At 39.1% G+C, this 21887-nt stretch overlaps 1 protein-coding gene and 1 long non-coding RNA gene across 2 annotated transcripts in view; one reads left to right on the plus strand and one right to left on the minus strand.

Moving 5' to 3' along the window:
• LOC110321616 overlaps nt 1–19608 on the minus strand; it is a 40882-nt gene extending 21274 nt beyond the window's left edge. The window contains exons 1-2 of the long non-coding RNA XR_002380537.1: nt 19428–19608; nt 18986–18992 (exon numbers count right to left, since the gene is read on the minus strand). This is a non-coding gene — a long non-coding RNA (uncharacterized LOC110321616). The remainder of the gene's footprint in view (nt 1–18985; nt 18993–19427) is intronic.
• The window catches only part of Pard3b (par-3 family cell polarity regulator beta), a 976275-nt gene that overhangs the window by 819278 nt on the left and 135110 nt on the right, over nt 1–21887 (plus strand). The gene's annotated exons all lie outside the window — the stretch shown is intronic.

Consider the following 21887-nt stretch of genomic DNA (forward strand, 5'->3'; position numbering starts at 1 on the left):
GATTGGGTGACCTTGGAGTCCCACATTCCAGGAGTGTGTTGATGGACCTGGCTCTAACCTGACTGCTTCTGCATGGAATCTGGGGGGAGGGGGTGAGGAGCGAGGTGTGAGAAACTCATTCTAGATGAAAGGAAAAGACTCAATCTCCAGATTTCTTAGGGTTCTGACAAGCACCCGGTCCCTAGCAGTAGCCAGCGTTTGTGTGATAGCATGATATATTGCATATGTTTACCGTTTACACATTTCCCCAGCTGGGTGATATTATGCACTTTCAATTAGGTTGGGGAGAGGAAGGGAAATCATGGCATTTTTATGCAGACTGTAAAGTGGAGCTTCACAAGACTGATTACCTTTCAGAACCTTTCCAATAACCAAGTGGGAAGCGAGGAGCAATTTTTAATCCTTACTGTCAAGCTTCCAGGTTGATAATATTAAAGAAAGATGGTCAAGTTTTTTCGTTAGGACAAAATGAAAATATAAATTCCTATGACTGTGTGATATGGCCATCATAAGTAAATTGCTAATTCCAAGGATTGATTAAGAGTTGGCCTTTTTCTCTCCAGCCTTCACATAGGGTTGAATTTTATCATGTAAATAATAATACTATACTTGAGTCTATTCTAGGCTAAAGCATAGTCAATCTTCCTTTCTCTAAGTCAGAAATGGCTTCGTAGCAATATGTTTTGCATATGTCTGATCGAACACCAGCACCCAAGACTATATTTCTCAGACCTTCCCAAGCTGGTATGTCCCAATGCTAATTCCGTAGAAATAAATGTGAACTATTTTGCAAGAAGAGATTTGTAGCAAACCCACAACCTGAATTAAACCACAGAAACAGGTTTTACTTTTCGTGTGCCCCCCTTTTTTTCCTGATGTGTTAATATGTATTCTTGATCTCCAAGAATACTAAACAACCAGAACTCATCATGCCTAAAATATTTGTCACCTAAAGTTTATTTTACCCATATTTTTTAAACCCTTGGATTGCTCCAGTTCCTATCTCTGTAACAAGATCCAGGAAATTAACAACTCAAAAAGAAGAAATCTTTATGTCCGTACAGTTTTCCAGGTCTCAGTCCAAGCCATCTATAGCTGCTCAGCCCAGCTGTTTCTGGGCTCCACATCATGATGGGAAGACTGTGCTTGGGGAAAACTACTCATCTAACGACAGCAGGAAGCATAGAAGATCCCATGGAAAGGACCAGGGACATCATTAACCCTTCAAAATCATGCCCTTTGGCTAATATTAAATTGTGAACTTGACAGGGTCTCAAATCTGGGCTTATCTATGAGGAAGTTTCTACATCAGGTTATCATCATGAAGTAGGCATCAAGTATTTCATGGGCCAGAATCCCATACTGAATAAAAAGGGAAATTCTATATAACAATAGAATTTCTCTCTGCTTGTTTCCTGATAATGAGACTGCTGCTTCAGTTTCTCCTGTCATGATGTCTCCATCATAACAGACTGCACCCTCAAACTGTGAGCCAAAATAACTCTCACCTACTTAAGTTGCTTCTTGTCAAGTATTTGGTCACAGAGAGGGGAAGAATAGCAAATGTTCCCCTCAGACACTTACTTCCTCAAACTTGACTTTACTTTTGAATAGCTATGACCTTATCAACATATGAACCCACTGACAAAGTTGCCATCTCTCTGTAGCCCCAGCTATAAACACAGCTGTACTGGGACCAAGCCTTCAATACTGAATCAATAGGGATGATTTTTAGATCTAAACTGTGACATACATATATATGGTATTTCAAGTTAATTTTTACCCATGTAGGTAGACCAGGAAAGAAATCTCGTTGGACAATGTTAAAGATATCCACTATAAAATGTTGCCAAAAAATTATTCATTTACTGCCCAGCCCACACATCTATGGGTAATTGAGTCTTAATTTTGGCTTTTGCCTCTTTGTGTTAATAAAAGCTCCAAATCTGCTTTCTGCAGAGTTTAGATGGTTGTTAGATTTTTAGATAACAGATCAAAGAGTAACTCTTTTTACCCAGAATTGTCTTGATTCTGCTCTTATCTTTAATTATATTTAAAGACTGCACTGTTCCTTTTCCTTAAAATCTTAAAGCAAGCGATTTTTGCCTTGATGCACAGTAAACACTAGATAATGATAGCTATTATCATCATGGTTACTGTTATGACCAGTTGTATTGTTCTGTATCTGTGAAATTCTGGGCTTATGTAAATCTAAGATTTCTGTTAGATAGGGTTCAAAGCAGACACTCTGAGTTTTAAACCTACCATATTTTAAAATGAAGGGCATATCACTTATCCAATCATCTGTTCAATCTTTCTTCATTCAGTAAGCATTTATTTGGCATCTACTATATTCTATATACTGTAGAAAGTTCTAGGGAAGATGGGAGAGTAATCCTGACATGTTCATAAGGATTAAAGGAATTCCTTTTCTAACCAATAGAAACCCATGACATGTGGAGATGCAGAATCATAATACTCTGTAATTAGAAGTGAAAGCTTGCATATGTAGCAGAAGATGGCCTAATCGGCCATCATTGGGAAGAGAGGCCCCTTCTTTATATAACCCAGCACAAGGGAAGGCCAGGGCCAAGTAGTGGGAGTGGGTGGGTAGGGGAGCAGGGGGGGGGGGGGGGCGGTATAGGGAACTTTCGGGATAGCATTTGAAATGCAAATAAAGAAAATAATAATAATAAAAAAATAGAGACAATGAGAAAAAAAAAAAAAAGAAGTGAAAGCTTTTTTTTCCCTTGTATAGGCTACACATAAAAGGCCTCCTAAAGCAGGTGATAGTAGAGCTCGCTCTGGAAAGATCCTTAAATATCGATTAGGTACAATGGGATACCTCTTTTCCCTTACAAAATGGTTATGTAAGAAGGTCAAGTTGCTAGAAAGAGCATGCATTTGAGGAAGTTGAGAAATACCCAGAACATGGCATGTAAGCAGGAAGGAAAGTGGCAGGAAGTGAGACTGCACAGCACATTGGAGTCACTGTGTCACATCTCATGTTGATACTTGATTAGTTGATAGTAACTGATGACAAGTGTCCTGCGGCTGTCCAATTTGGGCTCCAGAAATCTGAGCGATGACATATGTGCAGTGGAGACTGATATATGTCAAGATCCTGTAGCCAATGTCATAACTGTGTCCACAGAGGTGGAGAGAATAAAGCCTATCAAGAGACTGTAGCCACTGAAAGGTCATTGGTAACTTAGAGAGGACAGAGTCAGTGGCTTAGAAGGAGCAGAGGAGAACTGATAATAGGAATTGCTTTGGTGGTAAGAATGTAGAGAGTGAGCCTAGAGGTAATGAGAAAGCAGGGTTATTGGGTGGGAAAGACTGTGTCTTTGAAGTCACATCTAGAATGGTGATTCCAAACTAACAATGTCCCCTCATAACAATGTTGTAGAAAATGAGCTCAGAGAATGTGAGTCACTTGCCCAATATTGGGACTTCATTCTAGACCTTTCTATACTGTTCTTTTCCCTAACCCAGCCTGTTACATAGACACACTTTCTTCCTTCCTAGTACAGTATGCAGGTAAGGTTGCTTACTTTGGGCTCTTAACATATATATTAACAGCATGTTAAACCATGACTTGTGGTGTGGAGGCTGATCTGGGTTCAATTCTCTTCTACTACACAGCCTTCAGAAAAATAACTTTCCCAAAATGCCATGCTGCATCATCATGCAAGCAATGCAACAAATACTTATGGAGCATCTACCAAGAGCCAGGACTAGTGGTCAGTCCTAAGTTCACTAGGGAATGAGAAAACATGGTATATCCTCCTCATAGGGGGTTGCTATACATTATGAGATATGTAGATCTTCCAAAGACAGTGGTTGGTACATGGCAGCGGGACAGTTGGATTAGTGGATGGGTTAGTGGGTGAAACATAGGTGAAGGTTAAAGTGAGAGGAAGTGTGGCAGGTGAGGGCAGGGCTTTGTAAACTCCACCCACAACTCTTTCCCACACAAGATTTTAATGCAACCCTAAAGTATATAAGTAATAATAATAAAATACTTGCTAATAATGCATTATAAATAAATTTATTTTAAGATGATTCTTTACATGTAATATTACCAGGCATTATAGATGGAAGCAGTTTTGCATGCTAATGGGATGTATGCTTGTTTATTTTATATAAAGATTTAAATCTTGGCTGAATATTTGATACTGGAGGACATAAAGCATCTTCAACATTTTTCAGAGTTGATCAATACTTTGATTTTATAATTGTCAATGCTGAGAATACCACTTCACATAAATGCATAATATAAAATGACAGAAGTATGCTTAGGGCCCCTTTCAAAACTGTTGGAAATTCTGTGCTCATCACAGGCCAGAATTCATATAATGATTTTTTTTTTCAGTGAAATTCAAGTCAGCAACTCTAACATCAATTTTTTCAAATCAAACATTCTAATAAAGTATGGTTGAAAGATACATGAAATTGATATTTACATACTGAGAACTGAGGGTAGGAAAACAATAGAAGTTTTAGTTTCCAATAGTCAAAGAGGTACAGTAAAAATACTATACTCTTTAACATACAGTAGTCTCAAATCTGAGCCAAGGTATCGTGTTCATTGTACATGACACGTGCAGGGTAAAGTGCTCATGTTATGTATTCTGGGCCTAGGCTGCAGTGAAAGTGTAGGATACATCAACAGAGAGTGCTGCCAAAAAAGACACCACGAATCAATTATATGGCCATGGTGCATCCAGAGACCTTATATTGTTGGCAATTTTTTGCAACCCTTATATTCATTTATGACCTCTTCTGGGGTTGTAATTCACAGTTTTAGAAAGTGGTCATTAGGCAGACCAGAAAAGAAGGAGTCAGTGGCCAGAGATAAAAGAGGAAGGGCCAAGAGCAAAAGTGAGGGAGGACGGCCAGCCTTGGTCACCAGGGGAAGGCATTCATACTCAGGAGAGAGATGAAGGGGCAGCTGTGGGGGGAAGAGCTGGCTGAGGATTTGTACTTAAGGTGTGGTCCTGAAATCCCACAAGTTGGTCAACACAGAGCATCCTCACCTCTCTACGAGATGGAGGCTTAATGCCATGAATGTCTCAAATGCTGTGATGGTTAAAAACAATTTACCTTTTAATTTTATATATATATATATATATATATATATATATATATATATATATATATATATAATTATATATAGTAATACTGTTATATATAATAATATAATACCTGGTATATTATATATATTATATTTAATATTACCCATACCAGGGTGCAGAAGGTATGGCACATTGCCCTAGGATCACTGGCCAATCATTTCTTGAAGATAAACTCTTCCAGCCTTTTTAGTCCTGGCTTGTAATCCACATCTATAACTCTTTGGGTGTCTGTTCCCTGGATACACTCAAGTCTATTGACTTTATGATCACTGTGTTAATCACAGTGTGCACAAGTGGACACTGTCTTCCAGATGCATCAGAAGCCAAAGGATTTTGTATTCCTTGGCCTTAATCTTTTATTCTTTTTACATTTATTAATGTGACCTAAACTTGTCTATCAGCTACAGTTTCTAGCTTATGTTATACTTTTTATCTAAAGCTTCTATGCTTTCTTTTTTTATTAGATATTTTCTTCATTTACATTTCAAATGCTATCCCATTTCCTTGTTTCCTCTCCAAAAATCTCCTATACCCTCCCCCCTCCCCCTGCTCCCCAACCCACCCACTCCCGCTTCCTGGCCCTGGCATTCCCCTATACTGGGGCATAGAATCTTTGCAAGACCAGGGGCCTCTCCTCCCATTGATGGCCGACTAAGCCACCCTCTGCTACATATGCAACTAGAGACAAGAGCTCTGGGGGGGGGGGGTACTGGTTAGTTCATATTGCTGTTCCTCCTATAGGGCTGCAGACCCCTTCAGCTTCGATGCTTTCTTGTTAGTGTTATTGTTATACTGTTATAATAAACACTACGGTAAGAGTTTTCTTCAGCTTCCATCTAGAAGGAATGTCAGGGCAGGAATCCACGCAGAAACTTGAAAATAAGAACTGAAAACAAAGGCCATGGGAGAATCTGATTACCAGCTTGCTCTTCCTGTTTTACCTAGCCTGGTCTCCTGTATAACCAGGACCATGTGCCGAGTGCAGGCCTGCCCACAGTGGGCTGGGCTCTTCCACATCAATCATCAGTAATGACAGCATCCCCACAGACTCACCAATAGGCCAATATTGTGAAAGTATTTTCTCAGTTGAGTTCTCCTCTTCTCATTTGACTCTAACTCGTATTGAGTTGACAAGACATTACCAGGACAGTTGTCAAGCCATGTATTACTGAATCTTGTCTTTTTTAATTGGAAGATATTCCTTGTATCTAAGCTAAAAATATATTTGCTAGGAGTTAAAACCAGGCATCATGACTCACACCTGCAATCCTAACAGGTCCAGTGCTGAGGCAGGAGAATCATGTTAGATTTTAGGGTGGGCTACAGAGTGACACCCTATCTTACAACTCCCCCCTCAAAAGTAATTGTTACTTTTAGCCCATTGTTATCATCCATAAAGATGGGAACTTTTTAATCCAAAATATTAGCTATGCTTCGTGGGCTTAGTTTTATCACTCTCATATTAATCATTGTGACTCATATATGTCATTGATAAGATCATTGATCAGTGTCAAATATAATCTTTACAATTCAGTACTTGAGACCTCCATTAATCTGCCCTCTGTGGGATCTTCACTTGGCTATTAATTTAGGTGACTGGTATCTAGTTTACATTCTCCATTTCAACAGAAACATTGTAAAACCTCTGACTTATTTTGAGGTTTCCCCATGTTTATTAAGAGTTGCCCCATTTGCCATCTCATAACCTGGCTAAGAAAGGAAACCACATGTTCCTTAGTGAATCCTAAAGTAATTACTCTCTAACAGATATTCCAAATAACGTATACATTTAAAGTGAATTATAAAATGTAATGTGGTCCAATAATACTGGACTCTGCATTTGCTTACAAGATGTTTATTGACTAACATAATACAACTGGGAAATCAAAGTGGCAAATAGCAGGGAACACCCCAACAATACAGATAAATGGCCTTAATGCTCCAGTATGTACTTACAAGTGCTTTGTAGAAACGTTTATTGAGCATCTGTTACATTCCAAAGCTCATACAAGGAAGTTTAAAAGCAGAATAAATCCTCAAGAAACTCAGTCTAATGACTAGATCTGTTTCCTGAACAACAACAAATTCACAGTATAGTGTTAGAATAGTAAATAAAACACATTGTGAAAATATTTAAATTGTAAGTGTATTCAACTTTGGAAAGGCATGAGGCTTTGGGGCCTTCTTGTGACATTGGTTCAAATTGATTAATTTTTCAAAAACTTAAGTTTTAGAGCTGTAAAATGAAGAGAAGGCATTTGCCCTATCCAGTGGATTGTCTGTGTGATTTCAGTGAAATAAGTCCTGCCTCAATAAACATCAACTCTAAATCCTTAGGAAAGCCTTTTCACGATAACATTGGACCATATAGCACAAGAGGCTCTATATTGAGAAGGTCAGTAAGTTAAATATAACTGTTTACAAAGGTTCTTTATTGTATTTTGACCCTTGAAGTCATGCATTTCAGAACTTGATCGATTCCATCTGTTCCATGACCGCATGATTCTAAAAGTTAATCCTATATTCAGCTGTAACTCTTGCTGGGATATTATAATCACCAGAACCAAAAAGGTAGAAAGAGGAAAGGAAGTGAGAGGATAATCTAGAAAACAACTGAAAAACATCTCAGATTCTGTGGGACTTGCCATATCATCTGCATAAATGAATAATGTAGTTGTTAAACAGTGGGATAGTTAGGTAATTATCCTTCTCAATCCATAGCTCATTAGATATTCCTAAGTCAGTCACCTGAATCAAGGTTATCTTCTTTCCATGTCACTAGAGTGTCCACATCCATCTGCTGGGCTGGCCCAATTCCCATGGGCCCTAAAAAGCTGTCATTAATACAGTTTTTGAAATTAGATGCAATTTTTTTTTTTTTTTTTTTTTTTGGCTACAAAAACAGAAAACTCAATGGATATATTTATGTTTCCCATTAAGAACTTCATGTAGCCCTGGCCTCTTCAAGTGGCCTCCATTCATCTCCCTCCTTGCCTTTGATTTGGGGAAGACCTGAGGCTGTGGGTGTACCCTCCTGTGGGTGGGTTTCATCTTGGTGTTACATTATAACTCTAAGATAGTCTCATGTCTAGTCTTTGCGAAGAAAGGTCTGAAAGGGTGGAATAGCCAGCGAACTATGCTAAGCAAGTTGATCTCTTTATAAAAATTTTTTTTCCAGAAGTCTCCAATAACTTCACATTAACAGAATTTAAAGGGTCACTTCCTCTTGCAAGAAAATGTGAAAGACTAGTGTTTCATCCTTCCAGCAAATGAATTCAAAGGAGCAAAAAAGGACTTCCAAGTGGCTCTTACAGATCACTCCACGGACTCCATCACAATTAGCTCAAGTCTTAATGACTTCTTTCTTTCCCACGTTCCTCTCCCTCTAATAATGCAAAAGTTGCAGATGATGGGTACATAGCACTTAGGGCAAGGAGATTCATATTAGCATCCTGTGGGAGGTTATCCTTAGTCGGAGATTATAGCCCCTCTCTAATTGCTGAGGCAGAAATATTTCAGTCTGAGCAACTTGGTTACTTGTCTTCTCAGTTTTCACACTGACTGAAAATTTTGTTTTGGGGAATTCTTCGAGAAGAGTAAAGACAGATATGAAAGGTATTACCAGACAAGCTACCCAGCCAGGTGGGAACAGCTGGGGGGGTGGGGAGGGGGGAACAGATCATGTGCCGCTGGGGCAATGCAGGATAATTGATATCTCTTGTCACAACAGTGCATTAATTGCAGAGATTCAGCATTTCACTAAGCCGTGCTCTGTCACAGACAGCTCACATGAGACTGATGTTTGTTCCCAGTCTCCTCCCTAGTGATTTTTCCAGTTAATTTTATTTCAGTTTCGCAGTACTTTAGATCTTTCTTCTGACTCATACCTCTATGGAACCTGTGTGTGAGATCAGAACAGTGGATACTGTAATTTCTTAGAGATGTGGGTTTTTTCTTGCTTGCTTCCTTTTTTAGTTCTGCAAACAGAACCAAAGCCATCCCATTTCACTCCAGGAATCCCAGTGATAAATGCTATTTCCATGGAGACTTAACTTATCAGTTGAATGAAGCAATCAGATTTTCCCCCTCAGAATATAATACCATCAGTGTTTAAGTGACTTTTAAACAAGAATGAGAACTCTCCTAATGAACGAGTCACTGTGGCCAGGTCAGTGCTGAGTAACAGCTATACCATTAACTCTCCTCCCTTCTACCCCTCCTCTATTTAAAATGTGATGTTCTCATTAATTTCCCCATGTTCTGAGGGCCCTGCTCTTGGTTCAGGTTACTAATAAAGAAAAGACTAAATTATCATTTTCAGGGTAAAAGATGTAGACAGCCTTCCATGGAAGAGGGTTAGTACACAATGACAATCTACTCCTAAGACCACCTCCCACCCTAACCTCAAATAAATAAGCATGCCGGAGGAACACTCTACCCTGACCGTTAAAACTGTTGTGTATTCATCCACGTAAATGATATTTTTCTTTTCAAACAAATGACTTGAACTTCAGGATCTATTCATCTAGCTAAGTCTATTTACTCAGAGGAGGTTGAAGGATATGTATAGGCTATCCTCAGTTAAACTTAAAACCGCACAAATAGAAGAGCTCCTTCCCTGTAGGACGATGGTGCCAACGGCGTATAAAAAACAGCCAAGTTCTTCCTTAGCTATCAGATGGCCCTCCTTACATTTTTGTCTCTTTCTTTCTTTCTTTCTTTCTTTCTTTCTTTCTTTCTTTCTTTCTTTCTTTCTTTCTTTCTTTCTTTCTTCCTTCCTTCCTTTCTTCCTTTCTTTCATCCATCCATTCAGTCCATAAACTCTGAGACGCCTATTATATACTAAACCCTGTGTTCAAGGCTGTGGAAATACCGAAGTGTATTCTCTCCCAGCACAGCTAGGCTGATGCAGTTACTGCAAGCCTCTTGTGACCTGTGGTTTGCATTCATCTATTAGGCTAAGCCACATACCTTTTCATTACACAATCTTTGCTGATGCTAAGGACAGATCTCAATGTGCCCTCTTTACAATTTTTTTTGTATTTAATGCGATGTGTAATCAAGAATAGGCCATTGTTAGGTCAATTACTTTCCTGTATTTATCTTTTCAAACAATAAATAATCAGTGGGATGAAAGAGGGCAGTAAAAGATAGTTTTAATGCTAGCACTCATAAATATCCAACATCTTAAAGAGATGTTTTAATATTTATATGTGGTGGGATGCTCATCCTCTAGAGAGAGCATGGCTGAAGGCTGATCTGAACCCATGCAGAAACAATATTCCCAAGTTATTCTACCTTACAGGCCCACAGGCAATCCTGAGCAAGCCTTGGGATTCCCTCCAGTGTGCCTAGCACTCAGTCTCTCTCTTCTCAGGTTGCAATACCTGTGTGACCTGCCTAAGATGGAAACTTTTTGATACATACTCTGTGCACTTTCTGTGTCAAGTTTAGTAGAGCACCTCTCCTGATCCACGCTTATCTTTTGGCCAAAGCCTGACCAGACTTCCTTGTACCATAGCAGTATTTCTGTCTGGTAGATACTTCATGAAAGTACAAGACCAGAATACATGGTTCAGGTTGTATGCACTGGACACTAGAAGCCAAAAAGGAGAGTTGTAATCTAGGGAAGGCTATTCTTAAAGTCAGACATGGAGCAAAAGAGCTCACCAGCAAGCTTGCCCTGAGATGCCTAGAAGCGTGCTGTAGGAGTAGTGGGTATCATATTAATGGAACTTCTATCCAATGCTTTTATTTCTCAGTTTTTGAGCCAGCACATGGACAAGTACAGGCAGGAAAGGAAACCTATATACAAGAAAGAAGATAAGAAGCTGAACATAGACTCTGAAGTTGAAACTTCATATGTTTTGAGGACTAGCTCAGCTATTATCCATCATTGTGTTACTTTAAAAACCAAATCACTTACCATCTGTCTCTTGATTTCTGTGTCTATAAAAGGGCATAAGACGGTACCTACAGGAGAATTCTGTTCCTAGGATTTAAATGTGTGTGCATACATAAGTAGGAAATAGCATTGTGTGGTTAATAAGTAGTATCTTTATATACAGTAATTCCTGAGAATTTGTACCATCCTGTCATTAAAATTATTATTAATTCCATAGAAAGTAGCACGATGGTGGATGCCTATAATCATAGCACTGGGCAGGCTAGGCACAAAGGTCTTGAGTTTGCGGCCCCATAGAGCTACACAGCAAGAAACTTTTATAAAAAATACTATTTGTTAATTCCCTTGTTAGTCCTTAACAGTGAATTAAAGATGGGTGAGGAAATACATTATTCCGTTTAGTGTTTTTCCTCCAATTAATGTATCTTGTATAATTCTAGCAAAATATCAAAGAGGAAAGTTGAGATTGGTTCTAAGCCATGTGACTATCTGTGTAACCACTTCTGCAGTCAGGATGCAGAAATATTTCCATCACCACAATGAGCTCACTCGCAGTCGCCTTTATAGTCAGATATTTTCCCCCCATCCCTGTCTCTCAGCAATCACCAGTCTAGTTCACATCTCTGTAACTGTGCTGTAAGTAGCATAGTTCAGAACGAGAACCAGGTAAATAGAGAAGAATATGACCTTCTGAGACTCTTTACGAACAGTATAATGCTCTTGAATCCACCCTTCTTGTCATTGTCAAAAGGTTTTACTTTGTGTTGTTGGGTAGTAGACCACAGTACAAATTACCACAATTCCCTTAGCCATTCACCTATTGAGAGATGTTTTGAAAGTGTTTATATTATGGCTATTAAAGAGATGGGAGAAATGACTCTTTCCTGGCTTTTATATGAACATAATAAGCTCTATTTCTTCCATTCTTCCATGTAGACCTTTTTATTTCCTTTTCTTGCCTTATTGCACAGCATAAGGCAATGACCATGTTGAACTTGGGAATAATATCTGAAAAGCCTTGTTTTTTTTTTTTTTTTTTTTTTTTTTAAATCATGTGGAGAAATCATTCTGGCTTTCACCTTTGTAATATTAGTTGCAGGGATTTTGTTGGCATCTTTATTATGCTGCAGAAGTTCTCCTTCAATCCCTAGTTTTCTGAGAGTAATTGTAAGCTAATGAGTCTTACCAGGGGATTTTCTACTTTGATTTATATAATCATGTGATTTTCTTCTCTAGCTTGTTAATATGCCAATTATATTTAGTCTTTCTCAAACACAGAACCAACTGCAACTAAATAAATCCCACTTCGTTTTGGTATATAATTATTGCAATATTTTACAATTTGCTACTATTTTGACACACTTCTGTGCCTCTAAGTCATATGGATTACTGGTCTACAGGTTTCTTTATATGAACTTTAATTTCAATATGGAGTGAGACCAGCTTCACTGGATGAGTAAGAAAGTGGCACACACTTCTTTTTTCCTGGAAGAGTGGATAGACGTGGCATTAATTTGTCTTTAAACCATTGCTAGCTCTCTCTAGTAAAAGTGTCAGATACCTAACATTTCTTCTTTAGGAGGTTTTTAATTATAAATTCAAAGACCTTCATAACTGTAAGTCTGTTCAAATTAGTTTTTATTGTGTGAATTATGGTAGTTTTAATCTTTCTAGGACTTGATCCATGTTTTAAAACAAAATTACATTATAGGGTTATCTGTAGTATCCTTCTTATCCTAATGACGGTGTGTTGTCTACTTGTCTTCTGATGCAAGCGTGTTACAGACCGACTGCCCCGTAGCTGCTTATCAGCTGTTAATCTACAGGGTCGTTTGTGCTACCCTATTCCCTTCTTGATATTGAAAACTTGTGTTTTCCTCTTTTGTCACTTTTTGTTCTTTTGTTTTATTTGGAAACTTGACAATGTTATTGACTTTTCAAAGTACCAACTACTTTTTCCCTCATTCTTTTTCTGGTTCTAATTTCATTGATTTCTCCTTTTTATTGTTTCCTCATTCTGTTGTGGGTTGGTTTATTTATGTGTCTCTTCTTTCTAGTTTCTCTAAAGTAAAGCTGAGAATACTGACTTAAGACTTTCTCGCCTAATGTAAAAATTTGTTTTAAATTCTTCCCTCATTCTTGCTTTAGGGATATCATATTCATTTTAATACACTGTATATTTGTCATTTATTATAGCTTTTTTGCTTACCTTGAGAACTTCTCTTTGCCTTGTGAGTTATTTAGACATCTGCAATTTGGTTTTAGGGATTTCTCTATTATTTTATTGTTGACCACTCATTTTACCCCACTGTGAATATACTCTCTACCATACAAGTGTAAATTAATTTGTCTCTTCAGTTTTATCAATTAGAGGGTTTTAACATTTCTAAACTATGATTCCATTGCTTATTAGTTTCAATATTTTCATAAAAGTCTGTTGTCAGACTACTGTCATCCCTTTGGAAATAATATGTCTTGTACTTTTAACTGACTCAATTTTTTTCATGATCTTGAATTTCAGCACGTTTACTGGGAGGTGCACGTGTATGCATGTGGACATCTGTGTGTGTGTATGTGTGTTCATGTGGATATGGATGTGTGTGCATATGAATGTGGATGTATGCATACATGTGTGTGCATGTAGATATGGATGTGTATATGTATGCACATACATGTGTTCATGTGTGTATTGTGTGTATTCATTGTGGACATGTGGACGTGTGTATGCACATGAGTATATATGTATCTATGTATGTGTGCATGTGGTTGTGTGTGTATGGATGTGTGTGCACTTGGATATATACATGTGGGTACATATATGTGTGCATGTGTGTATTGTGTATATGCATTGTTTGCATATGGGCATGTGTACATATCTATGTGTGTGTATATATGTATTGTACAGATATACATGCACTATTTAATCTTTGTAGGATGTATATAACCCCATATATCTATAGCTTAATGTCCTTATTAGCTTTGGAAAATTGATAATGTCTTTGCAAATACTCTTTCTTTGTTTCTGTCTCACCCCTTGCCTCAGAAATCTAATGAAATAAAAATTAGAACTTTCTGTTCTATTTTCTTGCTTTTCCTTTATCTTTCAGGTTTGTTGTTTTATAATATCATATCTGTTGGTTTACTAGTCTTGCCTTTGGTGTTCCCAATCTTCCTTTATGCCAGCTGTTGAGCCCTTAATTTTATTTAGTTTAATTTTTATTTTCACATGGCTGTCTGCCTGGTTTTTGTTGTTTTGCTTGAAATGGTTATTCTCTGGTGAAATTCTATTGTCTTTTTTACTGTCTTTTTTCTTAACTATACTAATTATAGTTATTTTAAGATTGAGCTGGGCGTGGTGGTGCATGCCTTTAATCCCAGCACTCAGGAGTCAGAGACATGTGGATTTCTGAGTTCGAGGCCAGCCTGGTCTACAAAGTGAGTTCCAGGACAGTCAGGGCTATACAGAGAAACCCTGTCTCAAAAAACAAACAAACAAACAAACAAGAATAATATTTAATATCATTTCTTCCTTCCTTCCCTCCAAACCTCATATACTCCTCCCTACTTTATTTCAAATTCATGCCCAGTTTTTCACTGTTATTGTATGCAAATATCTATTTGTATACACAGATATATTCCTAAATATAGCCTGTTGAATCTATATAATGTTACTTACATGTATTTCACTTGTATGTATGTTTTCAGGGCTAATCATATGGCACTAGATAGCCAACTGGTGTAGCCATCCTTGGTGAAAACCTCTTTTCTCAGCTTCCCTCAGTTATACACATCTCTCAGTACAGGATCGGGGCCATGAGGGCTTTTTCCTGTGTGGTTTGTCATGTTCATTGATGTCATTCCGGTTCTGCTCATGACCGGGTGGTCATGATGATGAGATTTTATGGGCATAGCTTCTGATGTTACTAGGAGACACAATCACATAGCAAAATCCTTAATCCTCTGACGTTTATAAACTTTCTGTCCTCTCTTCTGCAATGCTCCATGAACCTTATGTATGGGAATTTATACCAAATGAGAATGGATTCCACAACTCTGCATTTTGATTGGTTGTGGTTTTCTATAGTGGTCTGCATTTGTTGCAAAAGGAAGTTTCCTTGATGAGGGGTAAAATCTACACTTATCCTAGATATCAGAACAAATGGTTATAGAATGTTGTTAGGAATTATGCTGGTTTAGTAAGTTAGTGATTATAGATTTTCCTCCCATAGCCATAATTTCACTAGGATTGACTAGTTAGCTAGGTTTCCATTGCTAATCATTGTATCCTTCTTGTTGAACAGGTCTAAAGTCCAATTAGAGAGCTGTTGGTTACACCCAAAATATTCATACAATTGCGCCCGTAGGTTTGTGGTGCCATATTGGTCATTGATGTAGTTCAGTGGCTGGGTCAAACTGTTGGTGGTCTCCTTTTTTGGAAAATTTTATGCCCTATTCTAGAACCATGAAAGCTAGTTGAGGGTATATAGTCTACTATTACTAAGATGTATCCTTCCTGGGACCCTACCTAGAAAGATGGGCTTGTTACAGGGGTCTTTCTTCTTTAGAAGGTTTTGAATTCTGGCTTCTAATTCCAATTCCACAAGAATGCCAAGAACTCTGCTTAGCTCAAAGTATCTTAGTCACTGCACTCTGACCATTTTTCTTAGCATTTGATTCTGTGCCATCTGTGAATTAGCAAATGACTTGTAGAGAAAAGTGCCACAGAATTTTGGATCCAGTTCAATATGCTTACCTACCTACTCTTCAAAAAAATCAATGTTGGCCTCTAGGGTCCTGAGTATATTGGGAATTCTCCAAAGCCTTCAAGTGGTTTTGTTCTTTGTTGTTTTTTTCTCAGGTTCCCTCAACTTTTCTGGTTATTCTCATAGCCCTTTCACCATTACCAATAAAAAAATAGAATTTCCCTGTCTCTCTTTAATACTAAGTGATGGTGCCATCAATGTTAGAAAAACCTTGATATTAGAATTGAAAGAGTTGGGGTGAAGGCTTAGTCAGTAAGTTCTTGCCATACAAACATGAAAGCCTGAGTTTTCAAACTTCATATTTACAAATGTGAGTATATTGGCCCATATTTTTTATCTTTGCAGTAGGGAGACAGAGGCAAATAGATTTCTGAGGCTTCTGGCCAGCTAGCCTGGTCTACTGGACAAGATCCAGGCTAAAGAGAGAAACTCTCAAAAAATTAAGGTGGCCTGTTCACCACTTTTCTTTCTTCCCACCAGCCAACCTTCACCCTGAAAGTCTAGCTGTGCAGTTTTAGCAAATACAAGATCGGTTCAAAATCCTGACTTTGCTATCCCAGGACCAGTGGGAAGGATTTCCAGCCACTCGTTGCAAATGATAATTCCTGTTCCTTTTTAAGAGGAATATTTAACATATTAACTGGACCTTTCTCTATAGAAGAAAGTACAAAGAGAAATTCAAAGAGTTCATCATGCAGACAGATTCCAGAGGGCTATTACAGGTACATCTATGCCAGCGCATGGGGTAACAAGAATTAGAAACCACAAACCAAGAAAGCTACCCAAGAGCACTCCATCAAGACTTCCAAGGAAGCAGAGAAAGCTATGCAGTCCTCCAAAACAACACAATGGCTGCTGCTCAGACTTCAAAAAGGAGGCATATGTTCCAGTGAACTCTATTAGTAATTTGTCTGTTTCCTTCTCTTGAAGCCCATGTCTTGATTTTCTCCCAGAAAGAATCACATACGCAGTGTCTCTCAACTCTAGCCCCTTCTTGTCTATCTCTGAGTTTTCTGACATTGCGTCCCACTCACCACAACTTTGCTCCAGTCTGCCAGGAAAGCCAGGCTTAGGAAAAGGGGACAAGAGTTCTATACACCAAATTTCCCAGTAATTTATATAAGTAAAAACCAAAAGACTCCAAGGAAGATAAGCAAAGCAAACTAGATCTCTCTCTCTCTCTCTCTCTCTCTCTCTCTCTCTCTCTCTCTCGTGTGTGTGTGTGTGTGTGTGTGTGTGTGTGTGTGTGTGTGTGTGCGCACATGCATGAGTGTCTGTCTGTCCATGGTGTGGATGTCTCGGTGTGGGTTTGTGTCTGTGTGTGTTTGGGGTAGGGTAGGGGCATACAGTGCCAAATTGCTAGAGTGAACTTGGTTACAAATCAGAGTCTCAAAAACAACTTTTTATGAGTCTGTGTGATTTCCAAGACTCAAAACTAATCCACTGGAAAGCATAAAAGATGTAAAGCAGAAGACTTCAGTAATAATTTTCAGATCATTTGACTCTAAATGCAGCTTTGAGGATATACAGTTCATAAATTTCCTTTTGAATCCTTTTTTTTTTTTTTTTGACACTATTTCTTCAAACTTAGCTATCGCAGATAAAGGATTTCTAGAACATGCTTTCAAGTAGGATTAGAGTTCTAGGAACATAATAGGAATAATGATGATGGAGGTAGTGGTTGATGGTGGTGGTGGTGGTGGTGGTGGTGATGATGACAATGCTGGTGGTAGCCACACTGATGGAAGTTGCTAATAGAATTTGTTGAGTATTGTGTATTTCCCCAGTGTTGGGACATCTTACATGCATCACAATGTCTCTTGAGAAAAGATTAAGTACCTTTCTTGTAGTATTCAGTAACATGAGATTTAAAGCAGAAAATAAATTCTCCACTTAATTAGTATCCCCAGCACTTCTGTGAGTTTTGGCTGTGTAGTGAACATCCTTGAGCCTCTTTAACACTAGGGAGAAGGTTGTCTTAGTCAGGGTTTCTATTCCTGCACAAACATCATGAAGCAATTTGGGGAGGAAAGGGTTTATTCAGCTTACACTTCCATATTGCTGTTTATCACCAAGGAAGTCAGGACTGGAACTCAAGCAGGTCAGGAAGCAAAAGCTGATGCAGAGGCCATGGAGGGGTGTTGTTTACTGGCTTGCTTCCCCTGGCTTGCTCAGCCTGCTCTCTTATAAAACCCAAGACTACCAGCCCAGAGATGGCACCACCCACAAGGGGACCTTCCCACCTTGATCACTAGTTGAGAAAATGCCTTGCAGCTGGACCTCGTGGAGGCATTTTCCCAACTGAAGCTCCTTTCTCTGTGATAACTCCAGCCTGTGTCAAGTTGACACAAAATTAGCCAGCACAAAGGTGTACCTGAATCTTGAGTTATTCTTGGAGACTTGAGCTATTTAATGCATGTTAGACCTGTAGCACTGGGCTCATACTGATTTCTTAGAAAGATGTAGTCATCTCCCTCCTGGCTTCTCTGTTACTGTGGTTTAAAGTGCTCTGCCCTAAACTTCTAAAAGACAGATAGATAGATAGATAGATAGATAGATAGATAGATAGATAGATAGATAGATAGACAGATAGATAGATGAAACTTACCTCCCAGACTAAGGCTCAGGAAACATGATTTCATAATACCTATTTGAGTTTATAATATTTACTAAAGCAGTGCTTATATTTACTCCATATATATTCATTCAGTAAAATGAGGACGCAGTCCTTACCTTAACAGAACTTAGGATCTTCTAGAGGAGACAAATATTAAATATTTAATTATGCCCATTCACTGAGTATTAACAAGGAGTGGCCTAGGATGTTTTAAACATTTTTATGTTGTTGCTAGTGATTGAGAAAGTGACATTTGAAGTTGAATCTGGAAGATTTTAGTGATTAGTAACTTGGTGGCAAAAAATGGACACAAAAGGCATCTCAGCAGAAGAGCCCATTGGGGAAGCTCGGGTATGGAATCAGACTGGCACATGCAGAAGCAAAGGTCCTCCTGGTACAAGAAGGGAAGCTTAGCGCTGGAGTGAATTGGTCTGCATAGCACTTCCCTTCCCTTCAGCAAACCAAGAGATGTATACAAGGACAGGTCACATTATACAAGGCTTCCTACTTTCTTCAGCATCTCAAGCTAACCATCACCTTCAGGTTTCCTAGGAACCTGAACCTTCTTGCTCTCAAGTTTTAACTTATCTTCTTCCCCATCACTCACTCTCACCACTATCAGGTTCCTTATTAATCTGCTAAGTGCTGGTTTCTATAATTGAAGGTCACCTCTATGCAGTCAAGCATTCTCAGAATCAAAGAGTGCACCCCAAACCCTGGGTCCCCTCACTCAGAGTTCCTGGTTAGTTTTGAAATTAGCCCCTCAAATCTTCAGTTCCAACAAGCTGCCAGATGACGCCCATGCTGCTGGCCTGGTGTCCGTTGGCAAAGCACACAATTAAGGCATCTTTCCCCTTCTGCAGTTTAACTATCACAGCAAGTATCCTTGATTCTGAGGAAATGTTTAGGGAGGGTCAAAAGAGAAACTACCAAAATCCAGACTTGATGCTCTGCTCACTGCTCCACAGGCCTAAAGGAAAAATCTTTCGTGTGGGCTCTCTTACCTCAGGCTTCTTCCCAGTGTTTAGCACAGTAGGTATCAAGTGCATGTTCATCAAACAAATTGATCAGTGAAGGAATTGCAGACTGGATCAAGCTTAGTGATTTCGGAAGTAAGTTTTCTCCATTACTCTTTGGAAAGCTCTTTGGATTCCTTTCAGGCCAAGAGACCTTCAAAAAATGAAATTATTGTCATTCTCCTGGAATGCAGCCCCAGAAATTGCAGAGTCAAGATCTGCTTGCATTTTAAGTACTTATTTGGCTTGGAAGCTGAAATGCTAACAGGATTACAAAATGCAGAGTTTGCTGAGTTTCGGCTTGTTTATGCTCATGCTTGGTTCAAAGTCCCTTCGTCAATCAGTACATTTCTGTTTCTAATTGCAGTTTTAATTTTTTTTTTTTTGCCACCTGCACAGGCATTCTAAGCTGAAACTAGCTTTAGCAATTTGCACAGGTATAATGTAATGGAATGAGGCTCTTACCCACCCACGTGTCACCTACCCCAGTATCTAATGAATTCAAAGTCGCTCTACCTCAATTCACATTATGATTCAGAAAGCAGCCTGCTATCTTCCCCCATTTTCACTCTCACAATGTTGTAAAACATTCTTAATAGACAACTGTCCTCATTCCAGGCACGTGGAGTTTGACTAGAGGATGCCACATGATTTTGACTCTATTGATTCTAGATTCTGTATTTACATCTCTCCATAGAGTCTCTGGATTTGGATAAAAGAAAAAGAAGCTGTCTCATAGGTTAGGGTTTCTATTGCTCTGATGAAACACCATGGCCAAAAAGCAAGTTGTGGAGGACAGGGGTTTTTTGGCTTACATTTCTACATTGCTGTTCACCACTCAAGGATGTCAGGACAGGAACTAAAGCAGAACAGGGTCCTGGAGGCAGGAGCTGAGGCAGAGTCCATGGAATCCCACAGACATGGATTCCAATGCCAGCAAAGGAACGGATGTTCTGGCAAAGTGAGGGCAAACAACCCGTTCCTTCTTCCATCTTCCTTATGGAAGACTCCAGCAGAAGGTATGGCCTAAACTAAAGGTGTGCCTCAAGATCCAGATGAAAAGTGTGTCACCAGACCTCAAAATCCAAATCAAAGGTGTGTTGTCTTCCAGCCTCAAGATCCAAATCAAAGGTGTGTTGTCTTCCAGCCTCAAGATACAGACCACCTGTGTAGCCTACATTTCTTGATTGTAGTTCATTCCAGGTATATTCAGGTTGACAATGAAGACTAGCCATCAAAGAAGCAGTTCCTGTTTTCTCTTCTCTTCTCTTCTCTTCTCTTCTCTTCTCTTCTCTTCTCTTCTCTTCTCTTCTCTTCTTTTCTTTTCTCTTCTTTTCTCTTCTCTTCTCTTCTCTTCTTTTCTTTTCTTTTCTCTTCTTTTCTTTTCTTTTCTCTTCTCTTCTTTTCTTTTCTTTTTGTTTGTCAGAACTTTTTATTGGATATTTTTTATTTACACTTCAAATGTTATCCCCTTTCTCTGACAAACCTCTTATCCCATCTCCCCTCCCCCTGCTTCTATGAGGCTGTTCCCCCACCCTCCCACCCCTGCCTCCCTGCCCTGGCATTCCCCTATACTAGTACACTGAACTTCACAGGACCAAGGGCCTCTCCCCCCATTGATGCCAGACAAGGCCATCCTCTGCTGCATATGTGGCTGGAGTCATGGGTCCCTCCATATGTACTCGTTGGTTGGTGGTTTAGTCCCTGCGAGCTCTGGGGTGTCTGGTTGGTTGATATTGTTGTTCTTCCTATGGGGTTGCAAACCCCTTCAGCTCTTTCAGTCCTTTCTCTAGCTCCTCCTTTGGGGACCCTGAGCTCAGTTCAATGGCTGGGTGCAAGCATCTGCCTCTGTATTTGTCAGGCTCTGGGAGAACCTCTCAGGAGACAGCTATATCAGGCTCCTGTCAGCAAGCACTTCTCGGCATCCACAGTAGGGTTTGGGTTTGGTGTTCATATATGGGATGGATCCCCAGGTGGGACAGTCTCTGGATGGCCTTTCCTTCAGTCTCTGCTCCACACTCAAAAAAGTATTTCTAAGTTCACCATAATGCTTGCTAAATATATAATTCAATGGTAGAGTTCTTACCTCACATGTGTGAGGTCCTAGGTCTAATCCTCAGTCCTTCCCCCAAACAAAAAAAAAAAAAAAAAAGGAAGGAGGAAAGATACAGAGACGATATAGTTCTCCCCAATATACACATGCAATCTGGAGGTATCTCACTGTGCCCTATTAAGTTAAGCAAAGACTCACAGTCCTTAGAGCATCAGACTGGTTCTGGTACAAGAAATGTATTATATTCTAAATGTAACCCACATCAGAACTCATGTTATAGAGTCTTCTGTGTATTGTGATGACTGAAAGTGAGCAGTCTGTGTCTAAGTTTTACTTTGGACTTTGGCCCCAAATCACACCTGAAATGTTAACTTCCCAGTAGGCGTAATAATAAG

Source organism: Mus pahari, chromosome 5 (assembly GCF_900095145.1).
Source record: "Mus pahari chromosome 5, PAHARI_EIJ_v1.1, whole genome shotgun sequence".
Lineage (NCBI taxonomy): Eukaryota > Metazoa > Chordata > Mammalia > Rodentia > Muridae > Mus > Mus pahari.